Source organism: Scatophagus argus, chromosome 11 (assembly GCF_020382885.2).
Source record: "Scatophagus argus isolate fScaArg1 chromosome 11, fScaArg1.pri, whole genome shotgun sequence".
Classification (NCBI taxonomy): domain Eukaryota; kingdom Metazoa; phylum Chordata; class Actinopteri; family Scatophagidae; genus Scatophagus; species Scatophagus argus.
The window spans coordinates 9,601,099-9,620,398 of record NC_058503.1 but is presented as its reverse complement, the minus strand read 5'-3'; the positions used below and the strand labels follow the sequence as shown (position 1 = coordinate 9,620,398).

Sequence of the window (19,300 nt, the reverse complement as noted above, 5' to 3'; positions counted from 1 at the left end):
ACACATTTTCCTGACCAAAACACTGTACGCTGTACAGTAGGACAGTGTTTTTGAAATCACCTGATCTCAATTTGCTCTGCGGATCTGTGTGCTTAGTCAAACAGTTACAGGAGAACAATTCAGTGATCCAAACAGGAGATTTGTGTGAGAGACATTTTTATTAATTTTTCTATATTTTTTTTATTAATTATGTGAAATGTGAAAAATTAGCATCTGAGCACAGATGTCCCAGAGGAGTTTGGGGCAAAATGCCCAAGGGACATCCTCCCCCGCCTCAGCCCTCTGAGGTGATTTTTGGTGATGCATAAAAATGAATACACACACAAATCAACTCATTCTTTGGTAATGCTGCTAGCTTAGAGCAAACCCAAATAACTCACTACAGTTAATATTTAGATAAAGAGTGAAGGACAAATTTAGCCACATGCTTCCCTTTAAAATGTAAATGAAAAAAGTTAAAAGCTAAATTAAATTTAAATTAATCTGGCCTTTTAAAAAGATTTTGCTCAGTGTAGAAGATACATGTCCTCCTATATTACACAATCACAAAATGACCCCCTGCACAGGCTTTGATGCAGTGGCATGTAGTGTTATATTTCAGTCTGATATTTTCTAACTTGATCATTTTGAAATGGCTGATATTACTTTGGGGGTCTTCTTGTACCTGCTACACTCTATCCCATCTGTTTCTTCCTCTAGCCCCCCCACTCATACACAAATACACACACACACACACACACACACTCAGACACACACTCACACAGGCCTTCTGTCCGCTGGGGCAAAGAGTTAGACAAAGCCCAGTGGGTGGTCACTTCTTCACTAGGCATTTTGCCCTTGGAGTCATGGCTCTATTTGACAAGCAGGGACACCGAAAAGACAGGGAGGGAGGAAGAAAGTCTAAAACAGAAGGCTGAGAAAGAAAGATTTTAAACAGACTTAATGGATAGTAGTCACCACTAGTGGAAAAGCAAGAGGAAGAGTAGAGGGAAGCTGCGAGGCTAAAACAGATAACGGAGAGCAGGCCAGGCTATAGCCATGGAAGGCTGAGAAGCTCTTTGATGATCTGGTAAACAGAGCAGGCGGCTGTACAAACACCAACCGAGAAAAAGAAGAAGGTGGGGGAGGAGGGCATGAGAGAAGAGGGGAGCACGGACCTCTAACCATAAATGTGTCAAGCATGATGCTTCCCCTCCCTCTGGGTCAGACATGTCTTTGTGTGGTGCCATGGTGACGGCTGGTGTGCTGGCGGAAGCTGATGTCACTGTGGGCACGGCTCTCAAAAGAGAAACCAGCATCTGACCGGAGAATCAGGAAATGAGACCCGCTGAGTACACATGCTGGCACTGTGTGTAGTTCACACACTCACACGCATGTGTTGTGAGTACACAGAGTCACATTATTAAACACACAGAAAAGCTATACATCACATATACGCTTTAAGAAGGTACAAACAATGATTAAGTTTTGTTTGCCATCACACGAGCAATACGTTGAACACCATTTGCATCTGAATATTGAACGCATTATTTAAATCTAACTTTAAGCTGGAGCTGGCTAAATGTTGAGTAGTTATCACATCAAAAACAGGGCTACAACTAGTGAATATTTAGTCATTACTGATTAATCTGCCTATTATTCTTGCATTTAATGGTTTGACAATTGTTAAGGTCATCACAATTTCCCAGAGCCCAAAGTGAACCAGCAAATGTTTAACATTTTTGCTTAAAAAATGACTGAACGATTAACTGATAACCAAAAGTAATTGACAGTTAAGTTCCTTTAGATTAATCGACTAATCGTTGCAGCTCTAATCAAAAACATCAAACAAATGTGAAGGCACTGTCTTTTCTTTATGTCATTTTAATTAGGCACATTTTCCACAGCAAAAATTATGTATCCACAAAGCAGGATAACCTTGTATTTACATTCAAAATTCTCATTTGATATTAGTAAGTTTGTCAAGATTATAGAACATTTTGTTTGCAGAAAGAGGGAGGGGTTTATTCATTGGAACTAGTCCCAGTCCATTAGAGTCTGTCACCTTCAATCTTCCATTTGTCTAGCTGCATCGCTTGGGGTAAACGTGGACCTTAGTGTCTCAGTGTCCCCATCTGTCCCCCTCTCTCCTCCCTTTCTCCCCGTTTGGACGCTTTAGGACAGGACTGACTGATGGCAGGAGCTAAAGGTGATCCCTGGATCCTGATTATAATACCCAGCATGCTCTGTCTCTGGAGCAAACCACCACACTAACACTGCAGCATCTGCAAGTAGACAGACATGTATACACACACACACACGTACCTTAACTGCCTCCCCTAAGTACTTAAAAAATGAACAGCCCTTACGCCTTCTTGCTGTGCTTCAGTGTACTACACGCTTGTTCCATGTACGTACTTCTCTAGTATTCAGGGATTACTCTGATCTGCTGCAGTCAGCCTAAAGTAATCAGGCTGATCCAGAGCCCTGCAGCTGAACTGGCAGCAGCACTGCGTGGATTTCTCATTTAAGTGAGGATTTGGTTTATCAACAAACTGGATTGTGTCATCCGTTACTCTAAAGTCTAAGCACTATGTTCTGTGCTTGACATGCTGTAGAATTTTAATCGATTCAGCCTCAGTAGACACTAATTGTTTTTGATCCGAAAAACGTGACCAACCCAGCAGAGCAAGAGGTTTATTTATTTTACAGCAGTATTACAGCAGTAATGTTAGATTTTATTTTGTTGTTGTTTTTTTATTTCACCCAGTCTACATGGGGTCTGCTAGAATAAGCTGATTTATAATTCATATTTTTCTGCCTCTGCCTGAAATCAATCCACGATGAAACGGCCAGTCTTGCAATTTGCATGTGTGCAAGGAAAGTGCAAGAAAATGGCAGAAATAAAACTTGTCTCTTTCAAGCTCATCTTTTTTCTGGCCTCTTTTTTCAAGGACGTCAAGCTATTACAGGGGAGAGGAAAAAACATCAAATGAGAGGGGGGAAGGATTTTGGTTCGCCACAACTATGCCCCCCTTCCTCTCTCCATCTCCTGACTCCCAGGCTCCATTGTGCATTATGGCTACAAGATGGAGCTTTGGCAGACACAGACAGAGGAAGGAACATTTGTCCAGGGCTGCACCCCACCCACCCATCCACCCAACCCCAGCATTTGCAAATATACAGGAAACATCGCAGTAAAGCATGAGCGCAACAACAATTCAATATTAAAATTTAACAGCTACAATCAAATGTTCACAGTATGGTTATAAAAAGACAGATTTGTGTAATTTTAGATATATATTATCCACTGTTTCTTCTTTTATGTTAACGAAATGAGATTCAGGTTAATATGTTTCCAATATTTCAGTGTTTGGGAAACATTTGAGCAAAATGCCAACATCAGTGTGCTAACTTGCTCTCAGTGAAAGTGCTTACATCAAAATGCTGTGCGGGTTGTTTAATGTTTGTGCTAATGTTTACCAGCTTCATGGTCTTAGTTTAGCACGTTAGTATTTTGCTAATTAGCACTAAACACAAGCCAAGGTAGATGAGAACATCAGCAGTTAAGTGTCGGACAAATTTAAATTTTAACCTGATGATGGAACTCTGGGAAAGGTCAGCATAATACCTAAAATTATTCTGATTCATCCTCTGGGGACCATGAAAGCCTAGAACAATTTGATGGTGGTCCATCAAACAGTAGCTTAAATATTTCCTTAAGAACTGAACACATCAGATTCATGGGGGCAGCAGATGAAAAGTCAGGGTATCGACAAAATTAATAGAGATCATTCTCTGGGAGAGATGAATGTCTGTATGCCAGTCCTTGGCAATCCATCCAGTGCTTGTTAATATATTTCAGTCAATCATGTACTGGCAAATCAAATGACACTGCCTCCCCTTGAGCCACATGGTTCAGAGGAAACCAGGTGAAAGACTAGTTGTAGGCAGGAGTTGCCCTCTTATTCAGCACATCTTCCATACATTACTTTTCTGACCTCCTTTCATTATATGACTTCACTTTCAGGCCATTTGTGTGGTTCTCCTCCTCCTCCTCCTCCTAGCACAGCATGCACACACACAATACAGGCTCAGTATAGTGCATATGAAGTCCCGTGTCACTCATTCCCACCAGCTGCTTATGGGTTTGTGATAAGCAGTTGTAATTAGAGATTTAAACTCCAGTCTCACTCACTGTCTGTATTTTCCCTCTCACAAAAACACACTCACAAACTCCTAAATCTCTCGTTCTCTCTCTTTTCCCCTCTGTCACTGGCTCATGCTCTCTTTCCCTTTCAACTACTCCCCCCTAATTCACCCAAACTGGCACACTCCCCTCTCTCCCTTTCTCTCTAACTCTCTGATGGGATGTCAGTGGAGGATTTTAGCCTAGGGGTGTAGATGTAGAGAGAGCTCAGAGTTGATTTCTCCCTCGTTCTCTCTCCCTGAGTGTTTCTGAGTGTGTGATCTCTGCAGCTGTGACCAGATTGTCTCTGGATGTTATTTGCTAGTTGGCAAGAAAGCATCAAGAACTACGGGGAGAATTTACAGAGGTACAGTGCCACTTATCTCCTGTTTGTCTCTGTGCAAGTTTGTCTGTGTTTATCAGTCATATGTACCCTGCTGGCACAGTGTTTGGCCATTAGCGATTTGTTCTCGTAATGATTTTGAATGTTTTATTATCTGCATGAATGTGTTTCCATAATTGAACAAACATCACTGTCTCTTTTCTGCATCCATTATGATGTATACATTTTCCAGTGGAAAGACCTTTTTTTCTTAAAGGCAGCCGTCTTTGTTCACTGTCTGCAGACTGGCCTTTTTTTCCTCCTATTATTTCCATCTTGCATGCTCTTGTTTACCCTGAGAAGTTGCATGTGTGCTGGTCGGCTGCACAGAAGAAGGAAAACAGGGTTGTTGGCTTGTTCACTGCACATAAAACACACACTCCTCCAAAAAGCCTGAGGGGGGGGCGGGATACTGGACGTCAGCTGGGAATTGTCCCAGATTCAGAGTACCTTGGGTGGCTTTTACCCAAATGCCGTGTGGTTGTGTGATATGTTCAGTGAGATCGTGTGAGATAAAGGAGGGACAAAGGTAAAAGAGGGAAATTAAGAGATAGAGACAGAATGGTTGGACAGAAAAGAGCAACAAGAACAGATTTTATACTCTTTATAACTTTTTCTGTTGGTGTGACACAATGTGGCTGAGTAACAGACAAGCACATAACTCCTGCCTGTGTCACCCCACTAAACTCTGCTTTTGTTTCACAGAACTTCACAGATGGGCTCATTCAGATTGCTAAGAGTCTACACATCCATCTGTGTGAGTGTGTGTATGTGTGCTGAACATGTTGGTGCTAAACCCTTGGGAAGATATGATAACTGTTAAACACTGTGTAAAAAAATCAGTCACGGTAAACTGATGTACAAGGAGGACCAGCCATTTCAGTCACAGTCACCCTTGTTACGTGTGTGTGTGTGTGTGTGTGTGTGTGTGTGTGCGCTACACCCATCTGTCCTCCTGTTCAGTTAGATTGCCATGCTGTGCATCTGCCAGCATTGCACAGAGGTATCACTTTGTCTTAAAACTCTCTAAAGATTATCTTACCACGGTTCCAAAATGCCATTTTGCAGCAGTTGCCTGCTGGTTTGCCTTTCTTTGTTCTTATTTCTCTTCTTTGGAAAATGACAAAACGTGCTGTGCTGGTCTGTGGGTGTCAGCTGTAAGAGGCTAATGTCTGAAAACTGTAGTCTGACTGTCTGTGTCAGGACATAGACCAGTCCCTTGTGCCATGGTCAGCTGTTGAGCCACATGGTCTCAAGACTTAGTCACTATCCTCCCTGATAATTATCGGCTGATTTATGAGCAAGAGAGGGCATTGACAAAGAGCAATAGAAGGAGGAGGAGGAAGCAAATACATTTCTCTGCAAGAAAGCGTTTTGATGGATCTAATGCTGTCAGAGCTCCAGAGGTGTTCAAGGAATATACAGCCCCCCCAACTGTTTCACTCATGTAAAGCAGCCCACCGCCGGCTGTGTTGCAATGCTGAGGCCCTGTGGCTTTGGCAAGATTTAAATGACACCTTTTATGCATGATTAAGGAGGGGAATACTTGTTCACAAGAGGGGGTGTGCTGAGGTCATAAAAGTCACAGTTGCATAAAATTTAAAGAGGAAAAAACTAGAAAATGCAATTACCGCATGTTACTTGGAATATTTCTGTCTGCTGTCTGATCAGTCAAGTCAAACTGGTGAAGAATTCCTGTTCGCTAACACCTCCCATGGGCCTCATGGGTTGGTTCAAAAGCCTTTTTTGATGTCTAACTTTTGGTCTGTCCACAGCTGATCTATTCTTAGACTGACTGGTTACCATGCTCGCTGGATTTTTACTTTGCAGCTCCTGTAATCAACAGTCACCCCCACAGCTCTTCAGAGAAAAGCACATGTATACATACACATGGACGCTGAGTAGATAGATGCTTTTCATGTGCCTAATGTCAGTAGGCAGACAGCTGACCAGGGAGACAGAAGTGGGGGTGGGAAGGGATTAAAGAGGGGGTTACCATTCATCTGGGAAAGCCACAGATTTGTTTCACCCACAAATCTGGTTAGTGCAAATTGTAATCCACACCAATATGTGTTATTTATAATTGGTGAACTTGAGACAGACGTCTGTCATTTATGACTGGAAATGTGAGATATCTATAAGAGGCATGCATTACAGTAGAAGCAAAGCATATTATTTTTAATGTTGATCAAGGATTGTTCAGCCTATAACTCAAATAGCAAATGATCAAAGATTTTATAGATTGTGACACTGTATTACTGTAAAACTATTTAAAAGCAAGGATACTCATATACATCATATAAAACTGATAAAATCATCCAAATCAGCATTGCACTACTATCACAATGTCTTTTGACACATTTGTTCACCATCAAATTAGAGCTAATTTAGATGGTGTGAAAAACATCAAAATGTAATGCACAGAAGTAAAATAAACAAAAGGTGTAATCCATCACCTTTCTTATTCACATTCTTCTTCTTCCTATATATCACAAGTGCCCACTTGGGTTGCAAAGTGATCCTGAGATGAAAATGAAATCCCAGACTATTCTTACGAGTGGGACCCATGGGACTGGACAGTTGGCCGACTCAAACAGCAGCTAAAGCTAATGACAGGTGGTGGGAAGCACTGCTGGCAGCAGCAGCAACATGTTATTTGGGAATGGAACACTTCCAACAGGCTAAGATTAAATCCAAACCTTTGGTTGGACATTTTCCCCATCTGATGAAACAATATCATCAAACCAGAGCAGTCTGCATGGATTCAATACTAAGCAGGTGCACCAGCTGACACAAAGGTTGACCAAGCCCTATATGATAGTAGTGTTTGTCAGAGGAGGGGGCTGATCTTCCTCATGTGACCTTATCTTTTGTAAAAGCCTTCCTCATATTAATGCGGGCTTGCTGCCGCTGGCATGTGACTTGTGGCCTTGCAGACTTTGTTTCCCTTCCAGAGCTATTATCGGACACCATGCCTGTAAGGGACATTGGTGTCAGGGTCAGTGTTTGGGCTTGCCAGGACTATTTGTGTGAGTGTGTGTGTGTGTCTGTGTGTCTACCTGTTTGTACCCTGAACTGGAATAGCAGAATTGCATGGTGGAATTCGTGCTTGTGGTGCGAAAAAGAGCACTCAGTAGGTGCAGGTACTTGAACGTTATAAAGGTAATTTAGCATGTAGGAGTGGGAGCTGAAATGACTAGATTGTGAGACGTGGCAGAGATAGTGACAAGGGAAGCTGGTAAAGGTCTTTCTCAGAGACAGAACAGAGGTGGGAGAGAAGAAACGACATAAGCAGCCGTTTTTCTCTCTCCTTTCTGGAATGTGTATGAGGGCAGGTGTATAACATGCAACCACTTACAGTAAGTCCTCCATCACAATCAAACACACAAACACCCACACACGTAGACCCTCCCCCTGCACACAAACACTTGTCCACCTACCAGGTTTTCTTGCCTGCAGCTAGACACTGTATATTAGAGTGCTGAGAATGAGCCCAGCTGCAGAGCCATGCAAATGATTGAACAGGATCAGTTAAGCATTCCTTTTAAAAATACTGCTTTGATCTACCCAACATGCCATGGGGGGGGGGGTTTATGCTGAGATGAAAGATAATGTCTTTCTGTGATGTTTGTGTGCTTGATTTCAAACATGTCATCTCTCATACTCAACCCTAATCAAATTAGGTCAATACCTAATGGGGCATGATGCCCCCTCTGACAATGGTATGATACACTCCCACATGCTTATGAGTGGGACCCATAAGCATGGGTATCTTATCTTATCTTATCTTATCTTATGCTAACATGCACGTGAATGATCCCTGTGAAACGGTTCTGTTTACAGCAGAGGGGACGAGAGAGATGGAGCAAATACACATGAAAGAGTGCAACAAGAAGCAGTGTGTGAAGGAAACAGTTTAGAAATACACCCATATACAACACAGCTGGATTGATGGTGGGATGCAGTGAAGGAAGAGAGAGGAGTCAAGGTGAAAGGTAATGTGAGTGGTGAAGAGGAAGAGAAGGTGAGCAGGAAGAGGCAATAAGGCACTAAGTCTGTCAGTGTTGTCATATCCCCTGCTCATTTCTGTGAGTGCAGATAAGGATTCTGAGGACAGGGATAATGCCTTGGTAAAGCAACATCTCAGACCATGCTGTGGAGGAAATTGCTTTGGCTTTGGATTGAAGGTTATATGTGCCTATGTGATTTGAACCTCAAGTCTGTCAATTTCATGCCTATGGCAGACCTGAATTTCCCAATTTAATACACACTTACCCCCGAACCTCTCCCATCTTTCTTTCGGTGTTCTAACTTTGCCTCCATCTTCCACCTTCATTCATCATTCCCACATTTGCCAACTCACCTTACTACTGATCAGAGGGAGTTTAGCTCAACTAGAGCCACAACCACACACTGATAAGCAAACAAGTGTAAGATGTCTTGGCTGTTTTTCAGTCAAGGTTAGTTGTGATAAGTCTAGCAGGCCTTTCACACATTACAAAGTCAAAAGCTGGGGAGAGGGATAGGCTGCTGTTCATTGTGCATGACTGAGCAGAGCTCAGGCTGAGCTCCAGATACTCAAAGAACACTCTGTGGCACTACAGAGGAAAGCTGAGAAACGTTCAACTTTATGTAAATGTCATCTGATGCAATGAAGGCAACAGTTAGGTCAGAGGAAATTTAACCAACTCAGTACACAACAAAAAGGAACAACCTCCTAGTGTGTGCACGACAGTTACATCAGAGCACAACTGTCTAGTTGGAGCAGAGCAAGAAAATAACATGTTCTGTAAAACACATCAAGATGTACAGCTTCATAAGGCCAGACTGTGTGATTCTTCTAATACTGTATCTGTATGTATGGATGGATGCAACATAAGCTGTCTCCAGTCTGACTCTTGGCATGACTGCAAAGTCAGGACTCAAGCTGTATGTACAAGAGCAGTGCTTATAGATTAGGCAACAACAAGGTATGTTCATCAGAGCTGAACATAGTTTATCAGTGTGCTGAGTAAGAACACTGCTGGGCTGTACCATTCAGAATGTGGGATCTAATTCCTGCCAGATAAACAGACCGAACACAGAGGGTGCATACATTCAAATGTCTTAAAAGTGAAAATCAAACCTCCTAGGGAGAAAATTTCAGTAACAAAAAAAGAGGTCAAAACAACCCACCTTTACAAATCGACAAAGAGCTCTTAAACTGTGTAACTGTGAATATATTCAAAAACGCATGCAAAAAAAAAGAAAAAAAAAAGAAAAAAATCTTTCACTAAGAATAGTTTCTTTGCACGTTTTATTCCCATGGAGTTTATTTATTAAACTACCAATGAGCAAAGCTGCTGAGCTAATTTTCAGCAGAAATCAAACATACAGATATCAGAGATGTCATGGAACCACTGATAAGATAATACTACAGTTGCAAATTTAAGAACCTTTACACTGCATTGAAGGGAGGATGAATGATTGCTTACAACATAACAAAAAATGAATAAACCCCTGTATATTAAATACTGTGGATAAGGAAAAATACAGTTAGCTAGCTAGAATGAAATATCACAATAAAATGTCTGTTTACTGTGTAGCTTCCGCATATAATGTTAGCTAGCATCGCAATCATCAGTCCAAGTTAGTGCATTAAGTAGCGATGTAAACACTTCGGAGCGCAAGCTAGCAACGAGCAGTAAGGGAGGAATGTAGCTAAAGAAAATGTGACAATGGCCTCGTAATTTTTTTTATTTATTTTTTTACTATTTTATTCAAAATGAATGGGAAGTCAGACTGTGAGCAAGAAACCGCCCAGAGCTCGGAAAAAGTTTTATATTGTCGCCTCTGACCGTAGCAGCGCAGCACACCATGCTAATGTTAGCTACACTCCTCCACTAAGAAAATGGAAGTGCAAGGCAACCCCAGCAAAGGTATGACGGTTTTTCATGTTAGAAGTTAGTACATTTGCTTATGTTGCAGTTTTATGATACTGAATCAGAGTCGTTAATGTTTATTCCTCTTTTGGGGTTAACTCCTTGCGAGCTCCGGTCAGTTGCAGCATCAGCAGCAGGAGGTTTCTGCCTCCCACTGGGGAAAATAGAGCGACCCTTCAAATCCATGATGTCTACTTACAGTATACTGTCTATGGTAAGTTGCTTGGCTGTCTAAAATGTGGGTTTCAGATCTAATAATTAAGAATCTAATGTAGATTAGAAAAAAGTAAACAACAATTTGAAGTAAACAACACATGGAAATAAGGCTGAGAAGGAAAGACTTTCCTGGTGGTTGGGTACGTTCAAAATTAATTATGTGAGAAGCGATGGAGAGATTAAGAATGATGAGCGGGTGATTGATGCAGACAGATGGAGAGATTTTCCAGGAGGAAAGCACAGGAAGCTAATTGAGTGAGGAGATGTAGCAGACAGGAGATCCCTGTCTTTTGCAGAGATACACCTCCCCCCTCTTAAGGTGTTTCTTTAGGCGATTTCTACATTACTTTTAAGACGTGCCTCTGTATCCTTTGACCCACTCAGACCATAGTCAGCTCAGTGCTTGTAGATGCCTGACGTGTAGAAGTTTTAAGGTTTTTTTTTTATAATCCTGATATGCTTTTGATCCGCTCCTCTTCGTGCATATGGTTGAATACAGGCGAGAGGGGAGATGCTGGAAGGTGATTTAAAAAATGAATGCAGCAGGATGGTGAGCGGTAGGAGTGCAGGGTGAAACACTTTAAATAATGCCATGATTAACATCTTAACTTGTGGAGGCTGTGAAGAGAAAGCTTGCTGGGTTATGAAATACAAACTGGAGGAGAAAGTGTCTCATAATTGAATAAAAGAGGTGGCTTCAGATAGGGTGATGGTGTGTGTAAGTGTCTTTGTTTGATTTGTCACTCAATGACCAGGTTTTCCTCCCCTTTTCCAAGGTCAACATGGGGGTTATTAGCAGAGAGGCACCATCATAATGATGATGGTGGTAGTCATTAACTATTCATCACCTCACCCTGCAGAGCCAAGTGTTTGTTCTTATGTGTATGTGTCTATTAGGGAGTTCCAGACATACACATCTGTGCATCAGCATTTAGACTCTGTTTCGTGTTGTTCTGTCTGTCTGTGTGCAAATGAGACAGCTGGCTCATGTCTAAACAAGAGATTTCCAGTCTCACCTATTAAGGCTCTGTTGTGTCTTCCTTGTCTGCCAGCTTTCTTTGTCTGCCAGTTCTGCCTTCATGGACAGCTTTGACAAAAGTATGCCTGTTTGACCACAAAGTCTTTGGGGCGGGTATGCTCCATGAGGTGAATCCAGGCACCTCCTCCTTTTTGTGTTTTCCACCCTCCTACTCATTTTTACACCAGCTCAGCGATGTACTAGTTGAGAAGAGGGGGGTGGATGCTTGTGAGGATGGGGGTGTAACTGTACCCCTTCAGATGGAGTAAGTGGGCTGGGTTCACTGAGGTCTGGAGAGGGGGAGGGATGTGGAAGAAGAGAGAGAAAGACAGATGTAAAAGAATGAACAGCTCCAAGCGGCAGAGTTGCCATGGTTACAGGGAAACGGATGAATGAATGACATCACAGTGGCGGCGAGGTGAGAGAGTGTGAAATTGATTTGGTGGCGGAGCACGGGGAGGCGTCTCTCACTGGGTTTTCGTCGGGCAGACACGTTTCTCTCTCCTCTGTAGCCTGGTCTCTCCTGTGGATGGGCTCTCACCGGTAAGACTCTGCTTTTTTTCTCCCCCCCTCCCTTTTCCATGGAATGAAGGCTAATTTTAGGAGTCTAGGTGTGATTTTCAGTCTGATAACTGTCTTCAGGTCTTGACAACATGCGAGATGCACTTAGAGTGAGGACATGTGTGTGTTAATGTGCTTGGATGTCATGTGGTGCTCCCGGCATGCCACTGGGAATGAAAGTAAAGGCAGATGTGCTTTGCAGTTGTCATGGGTCTAAATATACCATGAGATGCTTAGTGTTGAAGAATGTGTGTTTTCCTGGCTGAGAATGAACAGCTGATTGTGCAAGACTGATTTCACCGTGCCTTCAGATACCCTTACTGTGACAAGAATTATTATCAGTGTGTTAGTTGTCACACTGTAGAGCTGTTCTTGAACATGATCCTGTTGATATTGGGCTCATGTGTTAGAGAGAGACCCACTTAGGGCAGTTGTTTTGTCACTTGTTTTGTCAGGTAAGCCGCTGACCAGCACCCTTGAAGCTGGTTAAAAAAGACAAGCAGCTTTTCCAACACTGGAGTTTGAACCTGTTCCCCTGATTAAAGGGTGGTCTTCCTTTGCAGTGAACCACCCTAATGCGAGTTCATTGGCAAAGCCCATGCCATTCATTTGGCTGCATGATTAATGACAACACTGACCTACAATGACCCCAGAGGGACAAACGGTCAGAGTTGCAGGCTGGGGGCTAGAGGTCACAGCAAAGCCAATGAGAATCCTTAGCTCAATGTCTCTTCCCTTTGGCCAGCATCCAGAATGGGGAAACAGATTACATTAGAGATCATAGGATCAACATTTAGGTTAGATTTGGACAGCATAATCCATTACTGGGACTATCAACTGGTCTACAGATTTGTTGGAATGCGCCCTGTATCTAGATTGGATATGAATTTGGGAAGGTAGTTAGTTTCATATCTTTTCAGCAGCTGCCATCAAGGCCATACTGCTGGTGAGCATTGAAGCATCAAGGACACTGTACTGAAATCAATCTAGTTAAAAAAAAAAAAAAATCATATTGCACTGGGAAGTCTGATGTTCCCTTATGTCTGAATAATATGGTCAGTAGGTCACCTCTTTAGCACCACAGTGCCTCATTTATGATTCTATCTTGTGACATATTTTACCTTTGTCAAAAAACTAACACAAAAGAAAAACTAAGACTAAAACTAAAAAAACAGCTCCTGTTATTTGAATATTGCACAAGGCTATATTGTGATGATTCAGCCTTAATGTAAATTTAGCCATTTAGCTACCACTCCTAATCAGATTATCCTATAAGGGTAAAGCGCATGAAACACATGGAACACATTCACTTGTTTTCTTATATAACATTGTGGTGTTACTGTGTGATACAGTTTGGTGGAAGAGTTGATGCGATGAAGTTGATTTGAGAGGCATTGAGATGCCAGAAGTCAGTGTTGTTGGTTTCAGTGCTGTGGATAGGCTCAGGGCTTCAATTATAAATAGAGAAAGGATGAATATACATGAGGCTATTTCAGATAGTTCATTCTTAAACTGAGGAAAAAATGGAAGGCGTAGGAAACTTTACTGCAAGTGTAGATCACTGTACCCGTCAGCCAGTACTAATTCGCTTCTTGTATGTGTTGTGGTATCATCAGGGTGACCATTAACAGACAATATACAGCAGTCCTGGCATTTCTTTTAAGTCAGTTTAGAAACTCAGCTAAGTGAATGACTGTGGGTGGCATGGTTGGCGGCACAAGTGGGTCAGTAGTGTAGAGCCACACCCGTGATCGCTCCTCGTCTCCACTTTGAGAACAGAACTGCCCTGTAACAAATACACAACTTAATATAGTAGTTTTTTCTCTTTTCTTTTGAGTTTTTTTTCTTAGTGTTTTAAGTAAATAATGTGAAGTGGAATTCAAGCCATTCCACTGTGGGCCTCTGATACTACATCTGGTTCTCATGTTAAACAGTGAGTTTAGTTTAATTCTTCATCTCTCAGTTCACTCTCTGCTTCTCACTTTCACTGTTCACGTCAACTGGAAAGCGGGAGGCGTTTCGAGGAGGTTGCTTAGTGACATGAGGAGTTGTGTTTACACCATGCCGAAGTCAGCTTATGTGTGTGCGTCTTTGTGTCTGCGTGTGTGCAGTCTGTCCTTCCTCCTTGTGGTGTCAGCTGGTTGGCAACGCTGTGGTCAGCTATGGTGACTGGACCTGTTCACAAACTCGCTCACATTTAAACATGCCCACATACACACACTGTGTGGGGCGGTCATGTGGGTATGCGGTCATAATACTGGCATGTTAACTCAGTGACATACACACAGGCAGCAAACTCTCTCCTCTCTTCCTCACTCTGTCTTTTTCTTTTTTTCTGTTTTTCTTATGGCCCTTTTCAATTAGGGAAGCTTTTCAGGAACTCAGAGGCCTTTTTTTTAAGACTTCTGAAGATTTACCTGTATTTTATTCACCTGATCATCCATTTCAATCAGCTAACTTGTGTGTGATTTGGGGTTGAATACAGAGAATAGAGATCCCTTATTTCCTCAGCATCTGCTGCTGGGATGTTAAGCACGTGTGTGATTGCATGTCTGTTCGAGTCTGTGTGTTTGCCTTGTGAAGACTAGCATATGTCCTAAAACAGCAATGCTGTCATTGTTAATTACTAACAATCAACCTTTACAGGCTGTTATTAAAGTAGTATAGCTTGCACAGCTTTTTCAGCTGCAGCAGTTTCGTCAATTACTTTTCATGCTTAAATAACAGGTTGCAGTTAAGCTGTTTAGCAAAATACTTTTTAAAAAAATAAGTATGAAAGAAACAAGACCTCTAAACAGAAGCAGGCAGTTCAACAACAGTGTATCTGTTCAGGCCTACATATCCAAATAATCCTAAAAGAAAAATTGAACTTAATATTGAACTTGTAGGAAACTGAACTAATGTTGAAGTAACTTTGACCAAATGTCTGTATATTCTCTCTTTTTACCTTAAGATCTGTTTGTTCAATGACTCATAAAGCTAAATGGGAAGACTTTCTAATCATGGGGATTACAATCATATGTGAAACCTGTACGATGGATTTTGTAGTGTAGCTGCAAACCTGACCATTTCTCAACATTTCACTTCATGTAGTGTGTTTTAAAGTCAGTCTCAGTTTTCATATCATACAGTTATACCGCAGTTGGTTCAACCCTCTGCCACCCTTCCACATTTTGGTTTCAGATCTGTGATTCTGACACAGGTAAGAGCAGGTGGAGAGGTGTTTGGGGATTAAAACATATTTATGAATAAACTTAACAAATGAACTTGTGTTTCACAGTTGTGTTATTTACATGTAATCTACCATTTCTAACAATGTGAAAAAGTAAACTTAATTTACACTGTAGAATATAAACAGGCCTAAAATTTTAATGGACCTGTCGTGCAGATTAGTTATGGAAAATGAGGACCCTACTAGTTTTCCTTTTGTATCAAGCAACACAAAAGTTGTTGCATGTTGTGTTTGAGATAACTTGCCTTACTTGACATTGTGTGTCCTGCAGTGTGACCATTGCACATGGGAAATTTGTGATGTTGATGCTGAAACTATACATTTTGCAGTCTATTGTACTCAAACCTATTTAGTATTATTACGCTGATAATTATGTAGTGTAGTCTTTCCCCTTGACTCTCTCCTTACTTTCTTTTCTCTGTCTAACATTTTGTATGGCTCTTTATCTTGCTTCAGCAAGTATCTCAGCTTTGCAAAGAACAAACAGCTGATTGAGTATAATCGGGCATGTTTAGGAGTGTGTGCACAGTACTGTGTGTATGTTGTGCACACTTGTTCACATAGCACAGTGTCTTAGGTACTTGGAATTAAGCAGCTGTGAGTGTAGAATGATAACAGAAGTGGAATAGATATGATGTGTAGGAGTTAGATGCAACTGTTCATGGCTCTGTTAGTTCACTGTGAGTCACTAATACAGTGTGTGTCAGGCAGCGGTCATGGTTTTCGCTCTTAGTCAGTCGAGAAAAGAACAAGGTAACAGGAGGACGCCGCCTCTGCGCAGAGTGCTGCTTTAGTTCTCCCGTGCAGGACTGCGCAACTCTTTTGTTTGTCTGGTTATTGATTGTCTCTGGCTGAAGCTTGGAGCCATCCTTTATGTTCCCATGTTGTCCATTGTGCCAGCTGCTTGGAGCTAGGAGCTTGGGGAGAGTCTAATAAAGGATAGACAAAGGCAGGGAAAGCAAAGCAAAGCACTCGCTTCCAGTTTGAGGGATTTCTGGGCTGACGAGTGGAGGAGAGGTGATTTAGGGAGAGAAGCAGAAACATAATTATAGGCAGAAAGTGAGCCCTTTGGCATGAGAATGAGGAAAGAGGAACTGGATTGCAAGTTATTAGTAGTTATAGCTCTTCCCTGCCTTTGTCATCGACTAATTTACTTCTTTGTCTGTCAAAATGCCCTGATTGTGACAGATTTGTTTCCCCTTCCTCCCCCTTGCTCCGGATTCCATCATTTTCTTTCTCCCCTAATGAGTTGAATAAGTCCACCAGTGACTCATTTGTAGCAATCTCCTGACTGGAAGATGCTACAGAAGTTAGCCTGTCCTTTGCTCAACTCCTTCCCTCGAGCTGTTGACTCTTGACCTGTGAAATTACATAAACTCACTCATTTTGGATAACAGTCTTCCAAGGTGAAGGAATTACACTTGATGATTATCTAGCTAGAGGTGACTCATCTGCCTAACAGCAAGTGTTTGTCGTGCACAACAAGTCTGTCATGACTGTAGCCGAATGACAGAATAATAGGCTTGTGACACATGATGGGCAGGCAGCAGCAAAGCAGATTGCCTGTCTTGTCACACCTGGTGGATGAGGTCTTGGTTCAGAAGGAACGAGTATAATACTTTATTTACAGTGGTGTTTTCTGATAGGCAGGAAAAAGAACTGTAGAGCAGAATGTCGTTTGATATTTCTCAGCGCTATTACCATTATTATGCATGAAGTTTTGAGTGATTTTATTTCAACAGAATAGTTTTGCCAGACAACGACATTGCCTAAATAAAATACAGTCTGCAACTGGCAAAATAATGATTTAAATCAAAGCATAAGTAACCAAGAGTATGATAATATTTGATCTGTGCAGGTTCACTTCTGTCTGTAGCCAAATACAGCCCTAGTCACTGTTGGACATCGTGTACCAGTACAGAGTTTTAGTGTATTAAACTTAGTGTCACAAGGGCTGCTTGTTCATTCTTACTCCATTTAAAATGAATGGAGCAGAATTAACCTTGCCCGTCATGTGTCAGGGGAGGAAATGTGTCACCTTGCAGCTGTTCGATCAGCGACTATGAGCTGTTGAAAGCAACACTTGGCTTGTAAATGACTGAACCACACTGGCAAAACTCGCATATCTTCTTTGTACAGATGGATAGTGTGAGTGGTTTTTATATTGATGCCGTACTTACTGTTATGTGTCCACCTTTTGTCCAGCACGGATTATACATCGATGCATTTAATGTGTTTTGCACTTATTCATGCTGTGACTGGCACAGTTGTATATGGAGGAGCTATTGACTACAGCAGGGTGAATGTTGCATTATTTCTTTTTCTGGATTCATAAGTAGGAAAGAACTTCATAAACTTATGCTGTTCCAAGTGAAATAAGTTGTTCGTGAGTCTGTCTGCCTGCAAATGTTCTGCATAATGCAGAACAATTACAGTTTATGTCGACTTGAGCAAGGCATGAACCTCTGTTTGATTCAGTGGAGATTCTTACTGCTCTGCAGCATCATGCAGGGAAGCATTTAAATCCTTCCCTTGCAGGCAGCGATCCACCAGGGAACTGACCAATGGTGGTGCGAGGCTATTAACTGGTATTAGGAATATTAAATAGTAATCCCCGCTGTTCAGTTTAAAACAGGGCTGAGCGGCTGATTTGGAGGAAAAATGTTTGGATTACGATAAAATCCAGGCTAAATATGCAGAATATAAAAAGATTTCACACGTGCACAAGATGTACTGTATTTGTAGTCAATCACTGATTTCTGATGAATGGGATTAAATTATCCATGCCAGACTTTTCTTGTGTTGCAATGTTGCAAATTTCTTTATATTCTTCACGTTATTTATGCAGAGACAGTCAAGAATATGGGCGGAAAGTTAGATGAGTGTAATCTGCATGAACGATGAAAGACTACTTTAAAGTTTTGCTTCTGTCTTCTGTTTAAGTCAGTGTTTGTGTTTTGTGCGTTTTCTATAAGCTTCTATAAGCTTCTATTTGTGCATACTGTCTTCTCATGAATCCCTCCCGAGTCAATGAAGTTGTCAGCAGATAGATTTCGGAGCAAAGTGTGGATGGAAGAACTTGTTTATTTATTTATGAATCAGTTATTAAATGTTGGATAGGACACCCAGGAGGAAATATAAATAAGTTACTACATTTGTCATTGTCATAGCTGAAGCAAAAAACATATGAAATGCTTTATTTTTATATTAAAACAAATAACATGTATGTACAAACATACATACCCTTGTAAAACACTGTTTAAGATTAGATTAGATTAGATTCAACTTTATTGTCATTACACATGTACAAGTACAATGCAACAAAACGCAGTTTGTCATCTAACCAGAAGTGCAATAAGCCATAAAAAGTGCCAGGTATACAATAATTTACAGTATGTACAGGTGTCTATGCTACAGGTATATTATAAACATGATATACAGATTGTTGTCATATATACAGGGTTTCTAAGTACTATGAACATCCTATACAGATGGATATGTGCTTTAATGTGCATCCAGTGTAGGCGGAAACTATAACACAATTTACAAATGATATTTACAGATGTTAAATTAAGCTATAAATCACTAGTGCTTAAGAAAAGAAAGGAAAGCAACCTTGTAATCTTGTGTAACAAATCGGTGGAGCAACAGTTGGTTTCAAACCACGTCAGTACGTCACTCCCAAAACCTCAACAGCATGTCAAGAAAACCAGCATGACATCAGTAGCGCACAGCAGTCAGAGGGCCAGTCAAGCTCTACTGCACAGACATTAGATTAAATACACAGGACACTTGAGCAGTT

At 41.4% G+C, this 19,300-nt stretch overlaps 1 protein-coding gene across 3 annotated transcripts in view; it reads left to right on the top strand.

The window, feature by feature from the left end:
- The first annotated feature begins 4,350 nt into the window (after window positions 1–4,350).
- The window catches only part of myo16 (myosin XVI), a 102,007-nt gene continuing 87,057 nt past the window's right edge, over window positions 4,351–19,300 (top strand). Inside the window, exon 1 of one of the 3 annotated variants that reach the window (XM_046403291.1) lies at window positions 4,351–4,535. The gene's annotated coding sequence lies outside the window, so the exon portion shown is untranslated. Of the gene's footprint in view, window positions 4,536–10,467; window positions 10,686–12,010; window positions 12,249–19,300 lie in introns of those variants that run through there. The other 2 variants (XM_046403288.1, XM_046403290.1) reach the window with 2 other exon arrangements.